The sequence below is a fragment of the Protopterus annectens genome, chromosome 16.part0, assembly GCF_019279795.1.
Source record: "Protopterus annectens isolate FY-2018-M chromosome 16.part0, PAN1.0, whole genome shotgun sequence".
NCBI lineage: Eukaryota > Metazoa > Chordata > Ceratodontiformes > Protopteridae > Protopterus > Protopterus annectens.
The window spans coordinates 791,485,211-791,500,969 of NC_056750.1; positions in this window are offsets into that span (position 1 = coordinate 791,485,211).

Consider the following 15,759-nt stretch of genomic DNA (forward strand, 5'->3'; position numbering starts at 1 on the left):
CTTGTACTCGAGTTTAAAAATCTTTGATCAGAGATTGGGAGCACAAAAGGTAGTACAACAGCATCAATATTTGCTGATCTTCTGTAATTCCGGTTTGGGTATGTCAGAGAGAGTTAGTGCAACCAGCAGAGACAGTTCCTACTTGTTCAAACATGCCACCAAGGTCATTCCATGGAACCAAACAACAGAATGATAATGGTTGTCTCACTAACAGAATCCAGCCCCACCAATGGAATCCTAATGCTCCTGTTACCCCACAACTTGCTCAGTCTAAATGCATAGATTCTAACTTGGGATGACCTTCTCAGAAGAAAAGTAAAATTCTTCCTTGAAGTCTCAGAAGCAGTAGGCTCAAGGCTTCGTAATGATACAGACTTCGTAGTCAGGCAGCGATTCAATTTGAATTTGAGTCAAAATCAGGGAAGCCCCTGAAAATCATGGACAGTTGAGAGGTATGGCAGAAGAATCATTAAACACAAGCAAACAGCTCCAAGCCAGCAGCCACCTTTTCAAATGCTTTGTATTGCAAAGAGCTTACCTCTCTGACAGAAGAGATAACTGTGGACGTAGCATCAGTCAGGACACTATCCTGAAACCCAGAGTGCAAAGCAGAGAAGTATTGCTGAAAAGGATGCTAGCTCATTTTACTAAGTGGCATATACTTTCAATTTTGTTTATACTGCACATAAAATTGTTGCTGTGCACTAACAGCAGGCTTACGTTACACTACAATGTCAGAGCAGCAGAAGTACTGTCTAGCAAGAGATGCCCAGTGGCTACAGATTACCATCAAGACAACTGCTCCTCCAGAAATCCTGTTGTGAGCCAATGTTTCTCCCATGCTAAAATGAAACCTCAAATTAGAATCTACTTTTTGTCCCAAGTGAACACCCACTGCAGCTACTGCAAATGCTTGTGACACAAGATTTTGTTTTAATGTACCTCTTATTCCTAAGACCCTTTGGTAAGGCCAACTTTCTACCTGCAACCTATGAAATCCAGATCCTTATCGGCCAGTGTATGCTTCTATACATCAGCGAGGCACTTGATCTGATTGCAGTTTCTAGAATACAACATAATATGTGAAGTCGTTAAATCTCGCCGTTTATTCTCACTGATGGGTTCGGAGCCAATCCTCGGCTCCGACACGGCCGTAAGCAAAGCTCAAGGTTTGCCAGTAGCTCGAGACCAAGCCCCTTATCCCATGATGCGCTGCAGGAATTACCCCAGATCTAGTTTGCCGCAGCACAGATCTTGGTGTTCCAGATAGCTCAGTCCAATTTTATTGAATAGATTCGTCTATTTGCAAGTTTTAAAAACTTTTTCTTGACTTTCTTGTTAGGATAGTTTATATATGCATATATATTTCTATATAGATTTAGACCTAGATTTAGATAAGTGCTCTGTGTTGGCTTTTTTTTTCTATAGAGTTGGCCTAGTAGTTGGCCTTGTAATTAAGTATCTTAGTCAGTAGTTATTTAGATACTTTCTCGAGTGTGTTTTTTTCCATTGTTTAAATTTGTCTAGATTTAAAAAGAGATGTCTGATGAGAAAGAGAAGCCACATCCTAAATCTGGCTTCAAAAAATGTCCGGATTGTGGACAAAAAATGTCAGTCACTGACGGGCAAGTTCAGTGTGCTTATTGTCTGGGGGCATTACACCTCCAAGACTCTTGTAGCATCTGTCACTCCTTCTCTTCCAGGGTACTTTTAGAGAGGAGGAGGAAATTGGTGGATAGGGGTTTACTTCAGCACCCCTTCTCGGAAGCACTGAGTAACCAGGATGGTGCTAGTAAATCCTCTGAGTCATCCAAGTCTTCAAGTGTCTCCAAAGTATCGAAAAAGGCTAAAATATGAAGGGTGTAGGGTCATCGGTTCCACTGCCCTCGGATCCGAGTGTCCCTTCCTGTTTGGAGCCAGCTCTCAGCTTTGGAGCCAGTTTCTGAGATTCCCTCATCTCCTCTGCTCCAATCAGCACCCTCGGTCCACTCCTCGAAGTCTTCTGTCAGCCTCTCAGATCTGGATATGGACCGGTTGGTGCAGAAGCTTTTATGAGCACCAGTCCTTGCCAAATTGTTGTTGGCTCTGACGCGTTCGTCGGAACCGAAGACCATTAACCCGGATTTGACTGCTCTTCCTCTGAGCTGTTCTGGAGTTTTGGAGCCAGAGGAGCCCAATGTGATGGTTGTTGAGCCTGAGGAGCCGAGACCTGCTCCGGTGCTATCGGTTCCATCTACTCGGACGTCCTTGGTGCCGACCGGGGACTCTAGGAGCCGACACTCTCCCGTCGGGTCCGTAGAGGATAATCGTACCGATTTGTCGGTGCCGACTCTTCCTCTCGGGGCTTCGACTCGGATGAGCTCGGCTCCTACCTCAGACTCGGAGCCCATAGCCTCAGTGTAGGAGGATTGGACGGTCCCTTTGGATCTGTCTACCCCTTCTCGTCAGAGCCATGGTGCCTTCGATGCCATGGGGAGAGTCCTGTCTCCAAAGACATCATCAGCATCAGGTCTGGCTTCCTCCTCCTCTCAAGCGCCTGTGTCCACTCCTGCTTCTACCGGTCAACCCAAGCGTAGAGACCCTGAGCCTCAAGTAGCACCACAGGGCACCCCCTGCTCTTCCGAGACCTCCCCAGAAGCCCCCACTGAGGAGGTACCCAGAAAGAGACTGTGCAAGAGGAGGCACTTGGACTCCCCATAGGAGTCTTTGACATCTGGCACTGACTTGGATGAGTCAGAAGGGTCCCTTCGATCTCCCTCTGAGGATATCTCCTTTGCAGAGATATTAGAGATCCTTAATCAGAGGGGTGGTTGGCAGTCCACAAGCCCTACTGAAGATGAGTCAGTGCTCTTGAAGGCTTTCGGGTCTCAACCTTCCACCTCTTGGGTGTCTCTGCCTTACGATGAGCTCATGGAGCTGAACTCTCGTAGGGCGTGGGAGTCTCCGGGGGCCATGGAACCTGTCCCTCAGAAGCCAAATAAGTTAATCTCTGCCCCAGTGGACAAAGCTTTTCTGACTAAGGGTGGGCCTGTTGATGCCATAGTGGTGGCAGCAGCCACCAAAAAGGAAACATCTGAGATGTCCTCATCTATCCATTCTCCTAACAGAGATTCTAGGATCATGGATACATATGGAAAATGCATGTTTAGTTCAGCGACTTTTTCCCTTCGCTCACTGAACTATTTAACCCATTTTACAAGACTACAAAGAGATCTCCTGAAAGAGCTAGGAGATACTCTCCAGGGTACGGTATCTGCATGGGTTGCCGACAAAGTCAACACCCAGATCGCTACCTTAAACTTGACTGTGAACTTGTCCATGCGTCTCATATCTTACGCAGCTGATGGTTCGAGTAGAGCCACTAGTTCAGGCATTGCTCCGCGTAGACAAGCCTGGATGCATCTTTGTTCCTTTGTGGTGCCTTTCAAGCCTTCTTTTATCAACACCCCATTTGATGGCTCATCCCTGTTTGGGCCCAAGGTAAAGGAAACTCTAACCAGGTGTGAGCAGGAAGGCAAGACTCTATCTGCCATCGGAGTCCATTTTTCTACCCCCTACTCGGCCCTATCCCAAGGGCCCTAAGGGCGGAAAGATGTGGTTCTGAAAAGCACAGGGAGCCTTTCAGGACACACGTGGCGAAACCTCCTCTAGAGGCAGAGGAGGGGGTTATAATGGAAGATGCCACCCGTGCGGCAAGGGAGGTCTGCAACATCAGGGTGACAGAGGCCAGTTCTCTGGTCAGCCCTACCAGCGCTCCTGAAAGGAGACCCGGCTGTCCGGCTCTGGAGGCAGTCGGGGGTCACTTATCTTTGCACCCAGAAGCCTGGCTAAGCATAATATCCGATACCTGGGTACAAAGCATCATTTACAGAGGGTATTTCATACCATTCTCTTCCCCTCTCACTCCTGTCAACAGAATCCTGGATGTTCCACCCAGTCTCAGGGAACAAGCAACTATAGAGGTCCACAAGTTGCTAGAAAAAGAGAGTCATCCAGCCAGTCCCAGCAGACCAAGCAGGTTTCGGAACTTACTCAAGATTCTTTTTGGTTCCAAAGAAAACAGGGGACTGGAGACCTATCTTGGACCTCAGCAGACTCAACCAATTTGTAAAAAAAGAGAAGTTCCGAATGGTCACTCTTCAGCCCATTCTTCCCTTTTTAGGGAAAGGTGATTGGATGTGCTCCATTGATCTCAAGGATGTGTACTACCACATAAAGATGGACAGACACTCCAGTGATCACCTACATTTCTGGCTGGGAGCCAATCACTACCAGTTTCAAGCCCTGCCCTTTGGTCTCACTACAGCTCCCAGAGTGTTCACCAAATGCATGGCAGTGGTCACGGCTCACCTGAGGCATCTAGTATTCCAGGTGTTTCCATACCTAGACGACTGGCTCCTTACCACCACCACCAGGCATCAATTGATTCAGGCAACAGAATCTACTCTGACACTCTGCAACCATTTAGGCATTACAGTCAACTTTGAAAAGTCTGCTTTGTCGCCATCGCAGCATACCGTCTTTATAGGAGCAGAGTTAGATACCTCAACCACCACTCAACGTCTTCCAGTCAAAAGGGTCTCACTTCTTCGCCAGCAAGTCAACTCACTGGTGTCGAAGAATAGAGCTACAGCCACAGAGGTCTTGAAGGTACTAGGTTTAATGGCGGCAGCAACTGTAGCCATTCCACTCACAAGGATGCATATGCAAATTCTTTAATGGCTCCTGTTCGCTCAATGGTCTTACCAGAAATTGCCAATGAACCATATGATTCTCATCACAAACTCAAGAGGGACCTTCGGTGGTGGTCAATGTCTCTTCATGTCATAATAGGACGACCCTTTGTGCGCCCCCCCCCCCCCGTAGCCACTGTGACCACAGACGTTTCCCTGATAGGGTGGGGGGAGGCATTTTCAGGGAAAGACTTCCCAAGACACATGAACAGATCAAAAGTCACATCTGCATATCAATGTTCTGGAGTTGAGAGCAGTACTTCTGGCACTGCAGTACTTTCAGGACTCTCTTTCTCTAGGGACAATTGCAATTCAGACAGACAACATGTCAGTGGTCTGGTACTTAACAAACAGGGTGGAACCAAGTCTTACCCCCTTTGTCGAGAAGCCCTCCGAGTATGGCAGTGGGCTGTGTCATCCCAGCTCTTTCTGTTAGCAATGCACATCCCGGGAAAATCCAACGTGATAGCGGACAAGCTGAGCAGGGCAATCCTGTTGCCTCACGAGTGGTCTCTCAACCAACACGTTGCGGACATGATTTTCCTGCAAATGGGGCCAGCCTTGCTGCGACCTCTTTGCCAGTCACATCAATACCAAATGCAGAAGCTACTTTGCCCTAATACCACCTCCGGGACATCCCCTGAGAGACGCACTCGTACACGATTGGCCTCTGGATCTCCTATATGCATCCCCTCCACTTCCACTGATACCCAGGTTTTTACAGAAAGCAAAGTCACTGGGAAGGACTGTTATTCTTATAACCCCCCCATTGGCCTCGACAGATTTGGCTCCCTTTTCTTCACCATCATCTGCTGGAGGATCCAAGGATCCTGGACCCAGCTCCAGACCTCCTGACACATCTGTCAGGAGACCTCCATCCTTCACTGCAGTCTCTAAAGCTGACTGCTTGGATGATCCACTTCCCCAAATAGCCAGGCTTCCTTCACTCTCAGATGACACAAAACAAATTCTATTGTTTTCTTATAAGCCATCCACCAGAAAACTATATCGCAGTAAGTGGAAAAAGTTCTTCATTTGGGCCAGTATACAGAAAATTGACCCTTTCCGAGCTCCTTTGTCATCCATTTTAGAGTTTTTGACAATGATTTTTAAGGAAGGAGCAGCAGTTGCCACAATTCAGGTTCAGTTAGCCGCCATATCTAATTTCCACCTTGAACAAAGAAAGACAGCGAAACTTGCAGATGTTCTCCTTTTCCAAAACTTTATTCCGTAAGCACTTTCGTAAGGACTAGTATCCAAACTTTCCCTCATCTGAGGAAGTTTGGATACTAGTCCTTACGAAAGTGCTTACGGAATAAAGTTTTGGAAAAGGAGAACATCTGCAAGTTTCGCTGTCTTTTTGTATTCACGAGTACTAGTTGGTTGTGTTGTTTAATAATTTCCACCTTGGACTGGATGGGTTAAATATTATGGTCCATAAGCTATCTGAGGTTTTTCTCAAAGGTGTGTTTCACATGAGGCCTTCTGTCAAAACCCCTTGTTATCCCTGGGATTTGAATTTTATGCTATCTCAAATAATTCTTCCCCCCTTCGAACCAGCATCATCTTGTGATCTCAAATTTTTGTCCTGGAAAACTATTTTTCTAGTGGCCATTACTTCTACCCGCAGAGTGTCAGAACTTCAAGCATTGTCTATCAGACCTCCTTATATGATTTTCCATGTTGATAGAGTATCTCTCAGAACAAACCCCTCCTTTTTGCCTAAAGTCTGTTCTGAGTCTAATATCAATCAGGTCATTGAGTTGCCAGTCTTTTTTCCCAACCATTCCAACAAAATAGAATACATGCTGCACAAACTTGATGTGCACAGACAACTCAGATTTCATCTTGATAGAACTAAGGATATTAGGAAATCAGATCAACTTTTTGTATCCTTTTCGGAGGCCAGAAAAGGTAGACCAACGGCTAAAACAACCCTTTCAAAATGGTTATCGGATTGTATCTCATTTGTTCACGCAACTGCTAACATACCCTTGCCACACAAAGTAAAGGCTCATTCAACCAGAGCCGTTTCTACATCTTCTGCTTTTCAAGCCAAATTGCCTCTTGATAACATTTGTGCTGCAGCCACTTGGTCTAAGCCTCATACTTTTATCACTTCTTACAAACTGGATAAGGCTTCCAGGGACAGGTCTTCTTTTGGTTCTATGGTCCTGAAAAATGTACTCCTGTGTGCCACCCAGGATTGCGGGTGCTAGGGACGCTACCCATCAGTGAGAATAAACGGTGAGATTTAACAACTTCACATAAAGAAGTTATGTACTCACCATAACATTTCATGTGAGTTGTTTATCTTGCCTTTATTCTCACGTCCCTCCCTCCTTCCCCCTCCTGGCTGACTGTTAACTTAGAGGCTAGTATCATCCTGGTTGTTCAATACTTCTTCCTTCTTGGGGACTGCACCCCTTACAGGGGTATATATACATGCAGCAAACAAGATCTGAGGTAATTCCAGCAGTGTATCATCGGATAAGGGGCTTGGTCTCAAGCTACTGGCAAACCTTGAGCTTTTAACGGCCATGTCGGAGCAGAGGATCAGCTCCGAACCCATCAGTGAGAATAAAGGCGAGATAAACAACTCACATGGAACGTTATGGTGAGTACATAACTTCTTCGTTTCTGCACAGAATATCTGCTATCAGAATGTTTCTGATTTAAATATACAGTCACCAGCTCATGCTTCAAACTTAAATACACAAAGTCCAGTCTGTCCTTCCACATCCAGTTGCTGGAGCAAAACTCTAATGACCCAATTCACATATAAAATAACTAGAAACCTTTACATTTAATGAAAAGATTCATCTTTTCTTGCACCACCTTTATTGTGGAACAGAACAGTTCTGGAAAAAAAAGTCAAGAGAGAAAAAGGAAACAACAGGAAATGAACTGGACTAAAACATGCAGGAAATCCAAAATGAAAAGGTAAATGGACTTGTTTATCAAAGGTAAATGGACGTGCTTATCTTATCTAGTCATATGTCAAATGATAGCATTAAACTGCCATTGACTAAGGGCAATTTTACTGACTTCACTAGTGAATTTAGAATTTTTTCAAGGGAATTATACCTCCAGTTAAACCTGAAACTGTTGTTTCCAAATGAGACTGCACATTCTTATTTCACATTTGTTTATTTTATTTCACATTTGTTAACCAGGTTGGTCCAGCTCAGTTAAAAAAATAAACATTTTCAGTGGAGAGCCGAGGAAAAAAGCTCCAATAATGTATACAGCAATAAAAAGTAAAATAAACACTATATATAAGATAAAATACAAACTGAAATGCAGGTATACAGAACAAATTATAGTTGTTGCATAAGAAAATGTGAGCACTAAAAATATAAACATACAAACAGTTTAGTCACAGTGCTGAAAAGCTAGCATGTTCTAATATTTACAAGAATTAGAAGTAATGCCAAGACACTTCCTATGTAGCGTTTGTAGAATGTGAACAGACAGAGGTATATGGGAGGTTAAGTGGGGTGATTGCAGTGACAGCTCTTGGAGTTAAGCAGGTGATCTTCTAGTGTGTTTTTAAAGTTGTTGGCATGAGTTATACTTCGATATGTAATGGGAGTTTGTTCCAGCTATGAGAGAGAGAATATTTATAAAGGTTTTTGCCTATATTTTTACAGGGTTTATAGGTCAGTAGTAAGAGTTGGTTGGAACTACAAAGAGGACGATTGGGGGTGTAATAGGACAGAAGTTTGGAAAGTGCTTTGCATACAGTGGGGTTATTCAGAAGGGAGTGAGCAGTTTGGAGTTAAATGAGAGTAGGTTGATGTGGGAATTCAAGCCAGTGAAGTTTCTGCAGGGCCAGGCAGTGGTGGGAGGAGTAGGGATAATTTACAGCAAATCTAGCAACTTTATTGTATGTATGATGATTTGAGTTTGTGAATAAGGAAAGATTGTAGGTTAGCCAGGATATGGGAGGCATAGAGTAGGGTGGGTAGTAAAAATTTGAGCAAGGGCATGTTTGGCTTCTGCTTTTATTTCTGTAAAGTAAGCCCAATTTTTGGTGGGGTTTTTTTGATGCTTTGTTGGACATGTAAGTGAAATTTTAGTTGGTCATCAATAATGGTGCCAGGGAGTTTAGTTTGTATTTCAACTTTTATAAAAGTGTTGTTGAGAGAAGAAATTGAAAAGGTAGATTTACAGTGGGAGAGGGCGTTAGGCAGAAAAGGATGAGCTTTGTTTTATTGGGATTGAGGATGAGCTGGTTGTCATTGATCCAGGTTTCTACAGACGAAAAGTTTTGTGTAGTAGTGAACAGGTCTGACAAGTTCGCAGGGACAGATATCAATGTGGAGTCATCTGCATATTGGACGATAGAGGAGTGACCGCAAGAAGTATGGAGGTTATTGGTAAAGATACTGAATAGCAGAGGGCCAAGGATGGAGCTTTGGGGTAGCCTAGTTTGGATAGAGAGGAAAGGAGAGCAAGAGTTAAACCATCTAACTGATTTTTGTCTATTAAAGATGTAGCTGGAGAACCAGTTCAGGGCAGTGAGAGAGAGGTTGAGATGGGATAGTTTGGAGAGGAGTAGAGTGTGAGAAACAGTGTCTAACTGATTGTTGCCTGTTAGAGAGGTAGATGAAGAACCAGTTGAGGAAGCCATCTAACTGATTGTTGTCTGTTAGAAAGGTAGCTGGAGAACCAGTTGAGGGTAGTGTGAGAGAGATTAAGATGGGATAGTTTGGAGAGGAGTAGACGGTGAGAAACAGCATTGAAGGCTTTAGATCGAGGAACAGGCAAGATACAAGTTTGTTGTCGTTTCTGGCCATAGCAACAGTTTCAGAGAAGGAAATAAGGACAGTGGAGGTGCTGGGTTTAGGGTGAAACCTGTGTTGTGTAGGAATGAGGAGATTTTCTTGGATAAGATATGTAATTAGTTGCGAGTGGATACATTCTTCAAGGATTTTAGACAGAGGAGAGAGGACAGAAATAGGTTTGAAGTTGCTAGGTTCAGTTGAATTACCACCCTTGTGTAGAGGTATAGTGCAAAAAGATTTCCAGAGGTCAGGAACTATGGACTCTTGAATGGGTCTATTAACTAAAATAGAGACAGGAAAAGCAATAAAGTCAGCAGCTATTTTAAGGAACTGAGGAGGATGGCTGTCAGTAGAGGGAGAGCAGGGTTTAAGTTTCAGGAGTCATTTTCTGATGTAGGAAATAAAGACAGGTTTGAATGAGAAAGTTTTGGCAGTGGCAGTTTGAATGAGAGGGGTAGAGTGGCTTGTGTTACAGGTAGAGGAGTAGTTATTAGGAATGAGCTTGGCAATAGTCTCTATGAAGTATTTGTTAAGAAGAGTTGCTGTCACTGTTGGGGTGTTAGGGAAGGGGTTGGGGGTAGTGGGGGTACCAGGATGGTGAATCTTGTTAATAGTACTCCAAATATCTTTTATGGTTGGTGTAGTGGTTAGTTTGAGCTTGGATGCAGTAGTTTTTCTTATCGTGGTGTATTTTTTTTGATGAGGTTCCTAAGTCCTCTGTAGTCTCATAATTGTGAGGGTGATTTAAATTTTAGCCAGAGTTTCCAAGCCTTATCTCTTTTTGCCATGAGGGAGAGAGTATTTCTAGTGAGCCAGGGGGCATTGTTGGATATGACCTGGAGAAGTAAATAATGTGGGAAGAAATAGCCAGGGAATTGTTATGGCTAGACTTGTATAGGCCCTAGGGCCGATAGCCTAGTACCAACCTATGAACCTATGATTTTACTTAAGGGAGCTAGAGAGTTCAGGATGTCATGAAAGATGTGGTTGAATTAAGATCAAGATCGATCTGAAGAAGGCTAATACAACTGAAAGCACTTATCAACAGTTAATTTTGTGCTCTGTTCTTTAACCTTTATTTTTATTTGGAGATTAAAGTTATATTTTTACAACAGTTCTTTCTAGCCGTGGTGGCTTACCGAGGATACTCCATTTTTACTTGTTCAAGGATTGGGATGTTTTTACCTGGTGGGATGTAGATGGATGCAGCAGCAATTTTTTTTTTTTTTTTGGGGGGGGGTATTTAAGTGACAGTTTAGAATGTGAAGCAAAGTAGGTTGAACATTTGGGATGGAGACAGTAAGTGGGGTGAGATTAAGCTGTTCGAAATAGACTATGGCGACACCACCACCTTTTTTTGGAATTCTATCTAGTCGGTACATATTAAATCCTGGAGGTAAGATTTCAGTATCTGAAATATGGGGTTTAAGTTAAGTTTCAGATAGAGCTAGGATAATAAATGTAGACACCTAGTATTTATACACCCGATGGATATCAAATTATAAATATATTCTTACAGATTTGTGAAATTATCCAATATATAATAATGACAGACAGTCATTCTTATAATTTAACAATAAGAGAAAGGAAGGCCTTGGATAACGTGAAGAAAAATGATGAGATTATTAACAAAAGCACTTACGCAGCTGTCATGATAGCTAGTTAATAAAGCAATAACCGATGACATGGTGTGCTATACTGAAGATTTACTCATGGCTGGTGTGGTTTAATCACGAGGGCAAAGCCCGAATGATTAAATAAAGCCAGCCATGGGTAAATTTCAATATACCACAACCACGGAGTCAGTTATTGCTATTATACAATGACATTACTTAAGAGAAAAAAAATACTTACTTTTTTTAAATAATGTCTTTGTATAACGGCACATTACTGTTCTTCTGCTGGTTATGGTACACTGCTTCCTTGTTTTGATGTATTGAGCATGGATTTGTGTCCCATGCATACCCACTACATCAATGCTTTGAAACGGAGAAAAGAAAGTCTCCGTTGCTCCATTTTTTTCTTTTTTATTTCTTTAAAAAAAAATGTTTTGAGGACTTTATACCAAAGGAAAAAAGTCTGGACGACCAGACCTTTTTCCACTGGTATATTGTGGGATTTACAATGGGCACGCTGGCCAATCAGCGTGCATGTTTTGGAATATTAATGGGGGCGGGGTCATTGTATAATGTGCATTATCTCTGTTACATATATGCTTTTTAAACTTGCTTTGTAAGCAAATTTTCTATGTAGTAACATTGTTTCATTTATATTTAATTGTCTCTTGTATGTAATATTGTGGTGTTTTATGATATTGTGGAGCTTTTCTCCCCAAGCCTCCACTGAAAATGGACTCTTCATGGGCCCAGTGGATTTTCCCAGTCAACAAATGCACTAAATAAATAAAAAATTGTATGCATAAAGATAAATATATCCAAGCACTTCATTTGTTAATCAGCAAGACAATCCCATATAACTTGAATAATGCCCATGAAATAAATCAAATTATTTTGTTACTCTGGATATAGGCTACTTATGAAAAGGGTTCCTATTACTTGATTGAATGTTTAAGTTAGCGAATACCTAAACATCGATCTGGTAATAACAAAAGCAAAAAAAATGCAGACGGACAATTTAACACAGGGAAAGAATTCCCTTGGCTGTTACGCGGATTTTCCCTCTTTCCCCACTGTAGAGCGATCTCGGAGTTGGTATATTTAGTTAGGGGGGGTGGGGGGTGAAGCCCCTCAGTTTATTTTGGTTTAAATTTTTTTTTTTTTTGCGGCCGAGGGAATTCATTCCCTACATTAAATCGGCCATTCTCCGTTTTAATTTTTCAATATTACCAGGTTGATGTTTAGGTATTCGCTAACCTAAACCTTTCATCGGGTAATATAGATGCTTATGAAAATACCTAATGACTGTGGTATTGAATCACTAAGGTTGAACCTATGTCAATGTTGATTTTACTTGCACAGAAATTAATACACAATGTTCATACGCAAGTACTAGGCTAGCTGCCCTTGTGGCCCATTGTAAGCCTAGCCAGTTTTCCCTGTTTGTGTTCAAATTAACCTACCCTATTTGGTTAGAGATTGGGCTTACTCATCCCATGGTCAATAAATATATATTACCCCTAATGAAAATAACTGAGATCATAGCATAGATAATTTGAGGTGACCCATGCATGGGATAAAGCATTCAGGAGCTGCCTCTGCCCATTAGTGTTACAGGTAGAAAGTCCTGGGTTAAATTTTCCATTTCTATGTGAATGAATGTCTCTTGTGTTAGAGAATAATGCATTAAATATCTAAGAAGGGTTTTACGATCACGTTTCAAGGGTGGCAATGGGCATCCCTGTTTCAAATACTTACATCAGTAAACCAGGAGCAGGCCTTTATTTTTATGAAAGGAATGTATAATTAAATCAAATGCTATTTTAGTATCATTTTGTTGGCGACATCTTTATTATGTGGGTGGACATCGCAGAGCATTATGAATTTTTAGACTTTTTAACCTCAAATACCACATTCAATTTTAAACCAATAAGATACCCGATAACAGTATAATTTTCTGTTGTTCATCTATATTATGATAAAACTAGGCAGAAGGACACCACTATTTACAAAATGAAGGATGGTCAAGTTAACAGTTACCTGCAATCAAAACACACGTTTAAGAAAATAGTCTACAGTTAGATGGCTAGGATTTTATGATGAACCACTGATTATAAGAAATTAGACAAAAGATTTGGGAGAGAAAGCAAATAACTTAATGACAGAGGCTATGAGAAAGAAATTTTGGGGAGGAAAGATTGAAAGTATGACTAAGGCAGTGACCTTCGTACAGCATCCCATACAAAAGCATGTTGCATGTCTCCTAAACCTGACTCACTTCTTGGAAGCAGTCACCAGAGCCATGGATGAGGGTAACGTGGTGCACACAGCCTATCCTGACCTCGCCAAGGCTTTTGACACCATCTCCCACTCTGGAATTATAGATAAACTCACTAGACTGGGCATAATTTCCTATGTCACAATATGGGTGGCCAATTGGCTCACTAACAGAACCCACACAGTGAAAGTAGCCAACTCCAAATCCAACTTCAGACAAGTGAAGTACCACAGGGCTCAGTCCTGAGTCCTCTCCTATTTGGCATCTACTTCTCAGAAGTCCAGGCTAATACAGCAGATCTTTGGCTAATGAAGTTCACAGATGACTGCAAACTCGGTGCCATAACAGAATCGCCTAATGATGTGGACATTCTACAAAGGGGCCTCACTGACACTGATGCTTGGTGTCAAGCTCAATGCCAGGAAGTGCACTGTCATCCCCTTTGGGAAAAACACTGTACCCATGAACTACCACATAGGTGGTAGCCTACTAAACACTGAAAGTGTGATAAGAGACCTTGGGACACAGGTGGACAGTAGTCTCTCCTCTGATATTCACATCGCCACAATAGTCAGGAAATCCTTCTATGTGGCACACCTCATCACAAAGGGGTTCACCTCCAGAACAAAAGAGGTCATTGTTCCTCTCTACTCAACCCTCATCAGACCCATTATAGAGTACAACATCCCATTTGGCATGTACCTCACAAGACATCTACAACAACTAGAAAGGCCACAGAAATACCTTACACTAAGAAGATTATTGGCCTCAAACAGATGCCATCCGCAAACTGTCTCAAAAAACTCCAGCTCTACTCTGTCGCTTACTGCCTACTCAGAGGCGACCTCTGCCTAACATACAAAGCCATGTCAAACCCAAATCTGTTGGACATACTACACTTAAAGAAACCCCAATCCCTCTGAGCCACATGCTCCAAGGATTTGCCACCACAATAAACAGAACATGCTGCAGGGATAGATTCCTGTCCCAGAGACTTCCGATGCTCTGGATCAGACTACCCATTCATGTCAAGCAAAGCTCCTTATTAGCCCTCTTTAAGAAAAATCCTGACAATTGGATGGGAAATAGGAAATTCACCCTGTGGATCACTTCTGTGGCTCTGCTAGACAGGGGCGCAGGAAAATAACTTTCTTGGGTGACAAAAGCTAGGGAACTTTTTTGGCTAGGTTTATATAGGCCCCAGGGCCGATAGCCTAGTACCTACCTATGAACTAAAAGTCCATGTCTGTGATCTGACTGCTGTGAAATAAACTCAACAGCAACACTAATGAAAGATATTATTCAACAAATACAAGCCAAGCATGTCCACACCTTCAATGTACAAAATGTATAAATAAAAATGTGTCAGTATACTGGTACCCCACGATCACTGACTATGACATCTTCCACTGTGGGTCAAACATCTGCAAAGGATCACTGTCTCACTGACCATTTCCACCTCAAAACTTTATGCAAATACTTTTTAATTTGTATTTACTTATTCTTTCAATTACAGAACTCAGTAAGCCCCATACCTCTCAATTGGCCCTGATTTTGCCTGATATTTTTACCCTCTCTTCTGTAAAATTGTTGATTTTCTGGTAAATCACTGATTAGACTCAGGCAATAATGCCAAACATTAGAGCTTTGTACTTCTTACTGTTTAGAAAATACAAATTGATGCAGAGTATATTTCTCTATTAAAACTGTAAGAGAAAGATAGGGATTCTTGAAAATTGTCACAGATTTTTTGGCCTTTGTCCCCCATTACTTTTGGCGATGCCCACAACTTTTGACCAAATAAGTTGAGAGTTAAGGTAATGCCATCAGGTCATAAGAGTCTCTTTGTAGGAGCAACCCAAAAGCACTGTCCACTTTCTCAAAGTCACACAGTTTGCAAGTAGAAGCTGAGGTATTCAAACCCCAGGACTATAAGATGATGCTCATTAGCAGCCCAACCTTAAGCAGGTGGCCAGGAGTGGTAACACAAGTGTGTGTTGATCCCTCATGAAGAATTACTTAGCTAAAGTAATCAGTAGGAGTATTTCTTCCAAATCTTGAATCAGGTAAAGATACAAACAAAAATGTTGCAGTATCCTCTAAAATGTAGTCAAAAAGTATTGTTCCTCCCCAACGGATAGAACCCAATCTATTAGTGTGGGAGGCATGCTCTCTTAGAAAACAGTATTTCAGGGATCTTTTCCAGGACACCACTTCTCTTTTGTATTTATTTATTTTATGTCAAGGCTTACATCAAGTGTCTTAGGCTGACCACGTTTGTAGATGACTGCAAACCTGGAGCTGTCATTAACTCACTATCTGACTTCCAAAGTCTTCAGGAG